We start from the raw sequence: 12,833 nt of genomic DNA, 5'->3' as shown, positions 1-12,833 counted from the left end.
CCCAAGAACACTGGTAAGTTATAGCAACATTCACCTTCTCACCTCTGGAAAAATATCCTTCATTTCCTGGTCTGAAGTTGTCCAGCTTCAACCTCTGTCACCCTCAGAGAAAGAAATCAATACAAACAGAAGCATTTCAGCTTTCTGGGAAAATGGCAGTGGGGTCTTTGACACCATGGGAGGCCACCGTGTGCCGCCTGCAGTGCCCAGCAGTGCATGGCAGGGAGCAGCTGCACCAAGGAGAAACCACCTCCTGTTGGATTTTATTTTTTTTATATATTATACAGATATGAAAAACCTTTTTTTTTTTTTTTTTTTTTTTTAATTTCTGAGCTAGGATAAGTTTAGACTGGATATCAGGAAAAACTTCTTCATAGAAGGGGTTGTTAAGCACTGGAATGGGCTGCCCAGGGAGGTGGTTGAGTCACCATCCCTGGATGTGTTTAGAAGCCATTTGGATGTGGTGCTCAGGGCCGTGATTTAGCAGAGGGTTGTTAGGGGAGCATGGCTAGGTTGTGGTTGGACTTGATCTTTAAGGTCTGTTCCAATCTGAACAATTCTATGATTCTATGATTCTATGACTATAAAACAGAAAATCAAAAAGGAGAGCACATAAGACAAAAACTGCTTCTCAAAAGCAATACAAGAATGAAGGTAACTTCTGAGATCAGTGCTGCCCCACAGGCTGAGTATTACTCCATGGGGTGGCCATTGTGAACACTGATGTGCCATCAGGTCTGAGAGCAGGGCGCGCATGAGTAGACATAAAACAGAAGTATTGAATCTATTCTTTCAATTTTCCTTTGCAATATTTTCTGTTTCTGAAGCAACCTATGCTTCCTGCACAGGGTTCTGCTGCAGGAGCACCCGGACAGATGGTGATGGTGTAAGAACTTGACCTGGACTGCAATGGGAGTTGGACATTCACAGCAGGAGTCGACACCCAACTGGACCTGACTGCCTCTTCACATCAGTCCCACTCAGGTTCTGCCATCTCCAGTCCTTGTCCTAAAACAGTGGATGAAAATAAACTAAGAGCAGAAATCTGTGAGGGGGAAAGGAAAGAGAGGATCAATCCTATTTCCACTAAAGGCACTACTACATTTAACAGTACTTTTGAGGGGGAAAAAAGGAGACTAGGAAAAGATCTGAGAAAAAAAGAGAGATGGTGTCAGTAAGCAAATGGAAAAGAGAGCAGCAAGTTCTCGTTCAACAGGCACCTTGCATGTGGCTTCACCTTTAGAGACCAGAAGAGGTCCAGAAAGTTTCCCATTTCAACAGGAGCATCCATCAGCAGGACCCAGTTCTGCCCTGTGGTGCACAGAGAGGGGGGTCCCACATCCCACACATCTCTCAGTGGCCTTTGAAGGAGAGATACAACCTCATCTTCTGCTCCTCACCCTGCCAGCAAACACCAAAATCACATCTGTCTGTGCTCTGGATTCTCAGCTCTGTACAGCAGTCCCACACTCATCACACACCAAGCACTGAAGAAACTTCCAGAAACAGCAAGAAGAGATCGTGCTCCAGGTTTTGTCCTCTGGTAACCAAAGGAACACTTGTAGCATCACCGAATGGTTTTTCTTTAGAAATATTAACTTCAATGCCTTCCACTCCAGCGAACGGGGATCTAACACTCCATTTGCCATAACCTGCACCTACATACTGAGTCTTTCACTTAAATGTATCTATCATATTTACATCATCGCTGCAAACAGACAAGCCTTCCAGAAATGGCAAAAATGCGAATTGTGTTTTCTCGTACTTAAATGGGCATTTCAGCTCACAGCGACATCTTATTTATATGTGGAGTGAAGCACAAAAGTAATAGCCATATCTGAATTTCTGGCAGGAAAAGAGCTTGATGGATACCTTTAAAAAAAAACAGCTTCAAGATTTTCAAAACACTGCAGAATGTGAGGACAAATGTCGAAAGCTAGAATGCGTTTCATGGCAAATTTAGAGTTAGTCTGAATGAATAGTCAAGCCCCTGTTCATTGCAAGGAGCCGAACTGGGGGACCTTTAAGGGCCCTTCCAACTCAAACTGCCCTATGGTTCTGTGCAAATAAATATGACAAGCTATGGATATCTTTCCTAAGGCCTGAGAATGAAGTTATTATATATTATAAAACTGACTTATTAAAGCTTGAATGAGGTTTAATAGTAAATCTTTTAAAATAAAATGACAAAAATAATTTCAATAATTCTGTGCTTTGGTTCTAACATGGGAAACTGGACAGTATTCAAATGTCATTTCCTTCTTGGTTTGTAAAAATAACGTGATGCACTGCACCAGTTCCTCTGGCGGCTGCTGCCCTGGGATGGAGCTACCTGAACACAGCCAAGCCCTGGGCAACCTGCACTGCCCTCCAGTTCCATGGAAGTGCTGACCTTCACGAGCATGATGATGGGCTGTAACCAGAACTACCAACTTTAGCCCTCTCTCTGACATTTTAGCTCCCTTCATGAGATCCTCGGGTCATCAGGCAAACTGTAGCTTTGTTGCAAGACCCCACTGACTCTTCCATTAGCAGCCGCGCTTATTGCTGCAGCGCTCCTGACACGACTCGCTGCTGAGGGACCACAGACATCAACGGCTGCACTGACGGAGCAGAATGAACCCTGAAGTGGGAACTAAAGAGGATTGCACGGCCTTAGTGTCACAGAAGCTTTGTCATCATGAAGCTTCTCTGTTCAGTTCAGGGACAACAGCCTCTCTCAGCACTTTCAGTAAGGAATCACAGCGCAGATTTTATAACTGAAGCGAATCTGGTGTTATGAAAAACAAAGTATATTTTTCTGAACAGCTGTGACCAGGAACATCTTAGGCAACAGTAAATAAAAACTTTACAGATGTATACATATGTGTGCATATCCTTTCATAATCATAATGCAGACCCACTGTTTAGGATCAGTTTTTCATTTAGAGACTATTCCAAAACCTTCTGAAGCCAACAGGGCCATTACACGAACTTCAGGAGGCTCTTTGTGCTGCTACTGAGCAGAGAAAGAAAAATGCAAATCAAAGCAATGGTCAGAACCAAAACGTATTTAACCGAAATGCAGGAGGTGCACTCAGAGCCTGGACTCCCTGCATAGAACTTATTTTAAATTTTAATGCTCTGTCATCGTGTTTAATGAACGGGAATTGTACTTAGATTTGCTACAGGGCAGGTTCTCCAACAGAACTACTTGGGAAAGCGAAAATCATCCTGCTCACATTACCTCAATATTTCACTTGCATTCCTAACCAAGTACCTCACATGGAAAACAGCCTCACAGCCTCAACTCCACACCAACTGCATGCAGAAAATCTTCCCCAGAGCCTCAGCAGAGATAGAATTTTTCTCAGTGTAGACCGTTGATATCCATCCACACCCTCTGTATTGAATATATAGCCCCAACTTGTTTCTAAAATACATATTTTGAGAGATTTTTATGGGATGATATCATTCAGAGCTGCACCTGAAGAAGCCACAAATGTAGCTCCTCAAATGGTGCTGTGAGGGAGCACGTGAGCTCACAGTGGGAATCAGAGCTGAACCCCACATCACACCTCAAGGAGCGACCTCATGGGGCCATGGTTTGGCCATTGCTGCAAGGCAGAATGGGGCAGGAAGGAGCAAGTCTCTCAGTGGTGTCCCTGGCACAGAGAAAACAAGGGACAAACTGCATTGTGCAGATGGTCCAACAGAGCATCCCTTAATGAGCAGTGACAGTTCTGCTGTATGAGGGACCTGGCTCAGCACCTTTACAGGCAGCAGCTCTGCCAGAGGCCACAACAATAGTGCTGGATTGAGAAGCAGGAGAGAAAAGTGAACGCTAATTATTAATTAGTAGAGCTTCAGGCAATCGTGTAACTATCAATGGAAAGCTCAGACAGATACTTGACAAAATCAGACAGAGAGCAAAACAGAATGACAGGATGCAGGGCCAAACCTGACAAAAGTGTCGGTTCAGTCTCCAGGGAAATTACACCTTTCACGTCCATTTACATTTGATGTAACAGGCAAGTACAATAAAGAAGAGTGATTCAGTCCCACCAAAGGAACTCAACGTGACACACACTCTGCTTCTAGGTATTCACTCCACAATTATTTTAAATTGTTGGCGTCTGCATGGCATGGATGAATTATACGAGAACTGGAAAATTAATGTGTTGAAAAGCATGAACATATTTGCTTTCTTTCAGTTCAACCCTGCACTTAAAGTCTTGGAGAGAGCACTCCAAGTCCCAGCTATTTCATGTTCAGAATAGGCTGTGGTTGGCCCAAGTCTTTCACTAGGTCTTTCCTATGCAAATCTTGGAGGGCACTTGGCTTCTGGAGAATTCTTTGCCACACATCTCAAGAATCACAGAGTCGTGGAATCACAGAATGGTCCTGGTTGGAAGGGACCTCAAGGATCATGAAGTTCCAACCTCCCCCCCACCACAGGCAGGGCCACCAACCTCCACATTTCATAGCAGCCCAGGCTGCCCAGGGCCCCATCCAACCTGGCTTTGAACACCTCCAGGGATGGACGGGGCATCCACAGCCTCTCTGGGCAGCCTGAAGAGCACAGCTCTCCTCTATGCCCTTTACAGATTGCTTACAGCACAGCAACGGTTTGCTGTGAGGTTGCCCAATGGCAAATTCTCAGGGGATCTCATAGGTTGAACACCAGGAAAATTACCCACTTTTTTAACATTTTACCATCATAAGTATTTGAAATGCATTCACAATTAAAATAATAATAATAATAATAAAATAAATAAAAAAATAATAAGAAGAAGAAGTGATAAATGCACGTGGAGTTAAATTTCTAAGTCTTGCTCTCAACATGAAGAGGATTTGTATTGACACGCAGGGATAAAATTTAAAGGCAGAGTCCACACTCGTGTGGGTGCATCCTGCACTATTTACACAAGCAGGCATTAGAACTTGCTCAGCCAAAATGGACCAGCACCCGACATTAGCACACAAGTCAACCTTTGTGTGTATCCCTTATAATTTCCCCTAAACCCCGAAAAGAAAAAAAAGAAGGGTGAAATTGAAGTCATCCCCACTTATCAGCAAATCTGAATTCTGTGCAGGATACAAAACACTCTTTGTGACTGATGTCTGAACTAAACATCTTTGAAACATGGTGCTTAAGATGGAGCACAAAGCTGGAAAACAAATGTCACATTTCTTGACACTGGAGGTTTTTTTTCCCTTAAGTAGAACTCTTTTCCAGAGGTCAGTTTAAAATAAATTCATGTTTCTATCTTGGCATTCAACAGCATAACAGATAAACAAATAAATAACCAATTATGAATCTTCCTTCCTTTTTCATCCCAACTATACTGTAGCACTTCCCTTGCTGCTATACCAGACTGTCCTTTCCTGGTTTGGGCAGAAAGAGGCGTTTTAAGATGGTTCACTTTTCAATCTATCCAAACAGTCACCATCCTCACGGAACTGAAAGCAACAAGACACACATCTGCGCTCCAGATGTGTCTGATACACCTCCTGTCTTTAAAGAAATTGCTGAAAGAGGCATCGTGCTTTGGCTGTGACACACAATGCAGCAGCAGGGGACAGATTGCCACCCAAGCGGCAGAGCAGAGCTTGGAGCCCAACCTGTGCAGTCAGCATCCCACCAGCCTGCAATGGGATGCTCTGGAAACTCCTTCCCAGGCTGGATGTGGCTCTGGGCAGCTTGGTCTGGTGGTTGGTGACCTTGCACATAGCAGGAGGTCAAAAGCAGATGATGATTATAGTCCTTTTCAGCCCAAGCCATTCTATGATTCTGTGATATTGCAATAGCCATTCATTTCAGGCTTCAATTAATATGATTCTCAACTTTGACTTCTTCCCTGAAAACCTCAATAAAATCTTATTTTATGGTGTGAAAGCCTGTTTTTAACTTGGCAGTTTTGCTCAGTTTTGGCTGTGGTTTTTATCAGTTCAAATATTGTTGATAAAAGAAGCAAAGGAAAAAGGCGGAGAGACACTAACCAGCCTGGAAGGGAGAAGTGAGGAGCACAAGAAAGAAGTGTGGTCCAAGCAGAGGGAAGATACAAGCCTGAATTATTCAGGAAGCTGCAACACAAGCATCAATTATTAATCGATGGATGGGCTATTTATTTGTGAGTGCATCATTTCGCTTGAAGAATCAACAGTTCAATTTATGAAATCAAATCTCATGGTTATCAGACCAAGATTATCACCACTGGATACATTATCTACTTTTCTTTTTTGTAAATTATTCCGTAATCACCATGCTAGAAGATCAAATCTCTTCTATCTAAAACCAGCCTGCATCTTATTTCCCACCCTGTGTTGCTCTTGGACTCAATTTTAGTGCTGCCTACACATTTATTTTCTCAACTTGGAAAATTACAACTCTTTAATGGCACATCAAATACAACCAGGAAGCGTTCCAAGGCACACACACTGGTAAGGTTAACTGGTGCAGGACCATGGGAGCCAGCAGAAGTGCATCCCACACACCAGCAGTCACACGGATCTTAGAATCACAGAGGTGGGAAAAGACCTCTAAGATCATCAAATTCACCTGTCAACCTACCCTCACCATGCCCAGAAACTAAATCCCTCAGTGTCACATCTTCCCATCAGATCAGGCTGGTCCAGCTGCACAAAGCTTGTCTGTATGGCAGGTGAGGGCTGAGTGGGTTTCCATGCTGTCCTCACTACCGTGTGCCTTCTGCAGCTCCTCCACCAGCATCAGTTGGCCAAAGACAGCATCTCAAAGGAAAACTGATGTTACGGACTCACCGTGCAGCTGCATGGAGAAAGCAAATATTGAACAGCAAATAGTAGGCATTGATTTCATAGCATCAAGCAAACTTCCTGTAATTTCTAAAGAGAAGGCAAAACATTACAAAACTGCTCAGGGAAGTCTGAAATGCACTGGACTTGCATTAAGGTTTCTAGAAGAAATAACATCCAATTAAGCAACCTAAGTGTAAGCTGTTAACTGTGTAAGCTATTAACTAACAACAGAGGCGCTCACAACTGGCACAACATGAGGCACGTTCCTTTGTCTTACGGATGAAGAGGACAAAAGAAAAAGCAGCTTCACTGTAGTGTTGGACATTAAACACTGCCAAGTGCCAAAGAAATTACTCAATTATGTTGTCAGGCACGACAATGGCCATCAAGCTATTAAGAGTTGGAGAGTCTGTAAACTCTAATGAAGAAAGCAAATTATTTTTAACTATATAAAAGAAAAAATATTCTATGCTATACAGAAAAACCACCGTATGGGTGTCATTAAATAAATACTAATCAAACATGGGATGGAATTGGAAGAAAGGGACTTACGACCTCTATGCAGGTACTACAACATTTTCTCAAGGGTTTTTTGTTTTGTTGGGGTTTCTTTTGCTGAAGTCAGACGCAGGCTGTAAGTTGCACAGCAATCCACAGCAACGTTTACTCCATAGAGGTTTACAGACAGAATCACACAGAGTCACAGGGGTTGGAAGGGACCTCAAGAGACCATTGAGTCCAGCTCTCTGCTAAAGCAGATACACCATAATAGGTCACACAGATCGGCGTCCAGCCTTGTCTTGAGTATCTCCATATAAAGATACTCTACCACCTTTCTGGGCAATCTGTTCCAGTGCTCCATTGTCCTTAACACAAAGAAGTTCTTCTGCATTTTTGTATGGAACCTCCTATGTTCAAGTCTTCTTGTCCTACCACTATACACCACCAATAAGAGCCTGGCCTCATCTATTTTCATCTCATCTCCCTTTAGATATTCATAAACATTTAACAGATCTCCCTTCAGCTGTCTTTTCCTCAGGCTGAACAGACCCAGGTTACTCAGCCTTCCTTCATATTCCATTTGGGAAGCTCCAGGCCCTTTATCTTCTAAAAACAGGATTTTCTTTCAAATCTATTCAAAGATCAGCATTTTAGTCCCAGCGATTTTAGTAAAATAATTGAGAAAGTTCTTTCATGTTATGAAATTCTTAGAGGAGGAATTCTGTTTTACAGTCTTGCAGACAAATTAAAAATCTGTAAGGAAGCACACAGTGAGGATTGATGAGAAACACAAAAATTGTGTAGCTCTGCGGGATCCACCTTTTGCCACGTGTTTCTTTTCCAGATATCTCCACCATAACCTTCCTCCAAACCTCTGAAATCTGAGACGTTTGCACAGGAGGGGAGTCAACTCTCTGAAAGGGTAGATAACTGCGGGACAAGGGGAAATGGTTCTAAGTTGAGGGAGGGAAGATTGAGGTTGGATGTCAGGGGGAAATTCTTTCCTATGAGAGCGGTGAGGTGCTGGAACAGCTGCCCAGAGAGGCTGTGGATGCCCCGTCCATCCCTGGAGGTGTTCAAGGCCAGGTTGGATGGGGCCCTGGGCAGCCTGGGCTGGTATTAAATGGGGAGGTTGGTGGCCCTGCCTGCAGCATGGGGTTGGAGCTTCATGATCCTTGAGATCCCTTCCAACCCAAGCCATTCTATGATTCAGTGATGATTCTATGATTTTCCCAGAATGTTTGTCTCAGAGAACAGTACTTCTTGAACTCTCAACAATGGAAGAAGATTCTTCACATCTTAAGGAATCACTTAAGGAATGTCAGCAACCAGCTTTACAAGGGTTTTAGGCATTGGGAAGTTGAAGCCCTAGAAGCAGTGTGTTGCTTCTAGGCATGTTGGAGTAGAGAAGGGAGCACCATTTTCTTCAGTATGAGAAGTACCTTGTTCAGTACCAGAAAGGGTTAACTTCACAGTCAAGATTTTTTGACAATGGAAGCAATGCTGGTTGTCATAAATCTCATCTTTCAACAATTTCAGGTTGTGCCTGCAATAATCTGCACCCACAGGGGTTTAATGTTTCACATTTGTTTTGGCACTAAATGAAGAGAAACCTCTTACTGCTTCAATTACAGCAGTACCACGAGCATTAGTGAGCAATAACTGAGCAATTAAGGACTTTATGAATCAAACAATATTTGAGAAATATGTTTTTTTGGTTGTGGCTTCCGTAACCTGAGAAGTTCAATAAATCTGTGGAAGAAGCTATGAATATAGATGCTCCCTTGCTGACATGTTGAATACACGATTGAAGTTAAAAACACTATTATTTCCATAGACACAACATGACACTGAACAGAGGGTACTCAGGAGAAGGCTGTGTCACAAAATTTGCAGAATTGGGTCTGAGCATAAACACATGCAATCTTAAACGTGAAACTGTTTTCTTGCAAATATGGGAGACATGTAGTAAGAAATGATTGCAGAACTGAATCCAAACAACCCTTTAAGTTCTCTGTTTAACTGGACTCAGCTCTGCCTGTCCCCAGTGCTTCATTCCCTGCATTGGTTGGGGTCACAGATGCTTGCCAGCAAGAGCAGCACAAATGTTCCTTGATAAGGTCCTGCTCCCAACCACTGCTGGGCCTGCTACAGTTCTGCTCACTGGAGCTTGGAGACGAGCAAAGGCTGCAGAAATTGCAAAGGTCTGCTTATATCATGAAGACATGAGCGTGCCAAGAGTGCCACTGCTGCCAAGAACTGAGCACTCAGAACCACAGCACATAACAGAAGGGAAGGGAGCAGGACACTGTTGTTGCATGTGATGATGGAAAGGCTCCAGAGAACCACGGAGCTGGGGGTGATGCCAGGTGCTCAAACAGCCCGAGCAGAGCGCTATGCAGAGCACAGATGCAGCATTTCCTCTACCTGTGCCCACAAGGGACTGCAGTAACTCCTTCTTAATCCAACTAATTCATTAGACAAGTTTCACTGCTTCACGCAGAACAGCTTTAAACGGGTTGGGTTATGTTGTGCTGAATGCACTTCACCGTCAGCGCATAATTCATTTTTTTTAAATAATTGAGAAGCTAATTACCCCGCTGTTGGCTTCATTTCACTGCCAGTTTTTTTTTCACTCGAGCTTAATTTTACCAAATAAGTCCCTCTTCACATCTCCGCCTCATGCTCTCAGACCAACAACAGTTAAAAGTGGTGAAACATTCCTTTCATTGCTGTGCTTATTTTGCGCATCACAGAGCACAGCGCATCCTTAAAGACGGGGCTATTTATCTAAGTTCCACTGAACACATAGAATCCTAGAATGGCCTGGGTTGCAAAGGCCCACAGTGCTCATCCTGTTCCAACCCCCTGCTGTGTGCAGGTCACCAACCAGCAGCCCAGGCTGCCCAGAGCCACATCCAGCCTGGCCTTGAATGCCTGCAGGGATGGGGCATCCACAGCCTCCTTGGGCAACCTGTTCAGTGCCTCACCACCCTCTGGCTGAAAAACTTCCTCCTCATATCCAACCTAAACCTTTCCTGTCTCAGTTTATAACCATCCCCCATTGAGGGCAATCCAAGGAGCCGATAAAATGGCACAGATCACCCACTGGCATTCACACGATCGCTTTTCTTTTGTCAGGCAAATCATTTGCAAGGCAAGTCACAATGGACCAGCCTCCCCAGAGCAAGCACTGCACATTCATTAAGCTAAGACACAAAAGCAAGCAGATGTGCCCCTCTCTGACCGCGGCTGGGAAAACAGCTTTCAGGATTGCTTTTGCACATCCGCATAGCGCCCTGAGACTCAAACTCTTGTTGTTTAAAGGAAAACTTCTAATGTGTTTGGTAAGCCCTATAGCTCTCTCTATATATATATCCATACCACAGCAGCAGCTCAGTTTTTGTTTTTTGGTTGTTGTTGTTTTTTTTGTTTTTTTATCAGTATTTCCAAATTCAACTCTTCAGGCAGTGGTAAAACACGAAGTTCAAAAGATTCAGACACTGAAGAAATATCACATTGCTAAACAAGACGCATCGCTCGGCTCAGAAAGTGAGATTTGCTCTCCCTCTAGAGTTGTGTCTGCACGCACTGCCCGTCGCTGCCAGCTCGCACTTATTCTGCTGGTGCTATTGTTGCTGTTCTTACGCACTCAGAAGTAGCTGTGACCTTCCAAACAAGCCTTTTGCATTAAATCCCTTAGCAAACACTTTATCCAGCCTTGACTGCCAGTCTAAACTCCTCCCGGATACATTAGAAGAGTTTAATACAATAGCTGCAAGCAAACCGCGTGCGGAAGATCATATGTATTTATTTTGTCTCAGCACTCGTTACCTTTAGGTGATTCTTTCTCTTCACTTTTGACACTGCGATATAACTGAGAAAATTCACCTTGAACAGCCTTGCGAAACGTTGCACAGCTCTGAGAACGAGCCGGATCAGTCTTTTGAATGGCATGAGAATGAAAAGCGCCCGCTTTGTGCCTGTCAAATATATGACGTACGTGCAGAACAGATCCCCCAGGACAAACCCATCTCCTGCAGCAGACATCATCCATCCCTCGGAGCTCAGCAGGCAGGAGGGAGGAGGACACGGGGGGGTGGCCTGAGGGCAGGGAACCCCGGAGCCCTACAACAAACATCGCCCTGTAACACTGCCCTGTGACAAACATCGCCCTGTGACACCGCAGCTCTTTAAGCTCAAAGAACCGATGTGAGCAGCCACCCACCTGGTGCCTTGTTCTCATGGCTTTCTTGTCCTGCCGCCAAGAGGAGACTCAGCACAGGGCAGCGAGCTGAGGTGGAGATGGAGGCAACGAGGTACCGGAAAAGAAAACCAAAAAAAAAAAAGAAAAAAATAAAAAAAAAAAAAAAGGAAGAAACCAATATTTACAAGAGTCAAAACAGCTAAAAGTTATCATGCCTGCAATAATCTGTTGGGCAGATAGAAAGGCATGAAAAGCCCTAAAAACAATTGAAGCCGTGCTTTCTTGGGTCTGTGTTCCCTTGCTTTTACCTGTTGTGCCCCATGTGAGATTGAAGGCAGTGTGGTTTTAGGCTGTGCTGTGTGGGGCTGGGAGTCGGACTCGACGATCGCTGTGGGTTCCTTCCAGTTCGGGTCTATCAGCTCTGCGGGCCGGCTGCTCACCGCTGCTTGGGGCGGACTGAGCTCCTGTCCCATCCTCACCCAAGAATCAAAGAGTCATTGCTACAGCTTCTCGGCTGCTTTGCTCTCACTCTTCCCTTCTATTCTTAAGTCCGTAATCTTCTGTGTTAGAGAAAACAGCACAACGACCACGATTGCTTTTTGAAGTACCCTTGATCGCAGCCTATTGCACAGCAGCAAGCGTCGAGCATATCCTTGATTTGCTCAATCACCAAAATTTGAACAAATTGTCTTTTAAGTTCTTCTTTCCTTTTGCCTCGAACATCCCTCTATCAATTAGTGTCATAATTAGGTATGAATTCAGACATCCGACTTCTGATCTTTATAAACACAAAGACAGTGCAGGTGCGTGGTGAGCCTTAATAGGCACACCTTCCATAATTTCTGCTTCTAACAACACGCTGTGACTTTAGAAAGCTTCCATTAAGTCCTGTTAGTAATGCATTGCTATACAATCAGGGCAAATTTGACTAAATGCTTCTTATATTGGGAAAGGGAGGTTGAAATCATTTTGCTTATCTGATTATCTCAGCACGCATTCAGTGAGAAGGGATTTGGTCTTCCCAAGAACACATTCAGTATTATTCTTCTGCTTTGTTTCTTTGTCTCGTATCTCTTTCCCAAGAAATCTGATAGTGTAAATCTAAATACAGCTCTTTCAGTACTTGAAGGAAGCAGCCTGGGAGCGAGGCAGGACTGCTGCACTCCATATTTACATACATGAAAAGTCCCTCAAACTGCCTCCAAAAGTTCGCAGTCCCCATTTATTGAGACTTTAATGCATGCAGCTTTCTAAGCGGCCCATTAGCTGGAAAAGGACGTGCTCATGTGGTCACTTAGTATGGCAGCCTCTGAACTCGGTGTGAGCACAGCCAACAGCTAAAGCACATATTGGTGCTCAGTGCCAA

General features: G+C 44.0%; 1 long non-coding RNA gene across 1 annotated transcript; it reads right to left on the bottom strand.

Annotated features, from left to right (window-relative positions):
• Positions 1-719: 719 nt before the first annotated feature.
• On the bottom strand, positions 720-12,071 carry LOC149917139 (uncharacterized). The gene is made up of 3 exons (XR_016468606.1): positions 11,776-12,071; positions 11,489-11,554; positions 720-1,008 (listed from the first exon to the last, which is right to left on the bottom strand). It is a non-coding gene; the product is annotated as an uncharacterized LOC149917139 (long non-coding RNA).
• Positions 12,072-12,833: the final 762 nt, after the last annotated feature.

Source organism: Phasianus colchicus, chromosome 8 (genome assembly GCF_987193195.1).
Source record: "Phasianus colchicus chromosome 8, bPhaCol1.hap1.1, whole genome shotgun sequence".
Classification (NCBI taxonomy): domain Eukaryota; kingdom Metazoa; phylum Chordata; class Aves; order Galliformes; family Phasianidae; genus Phasianus; species Phasianus colchicus.
This window is presented reverse-complemented; position numbering and strand designations above follow the sequence as displayed.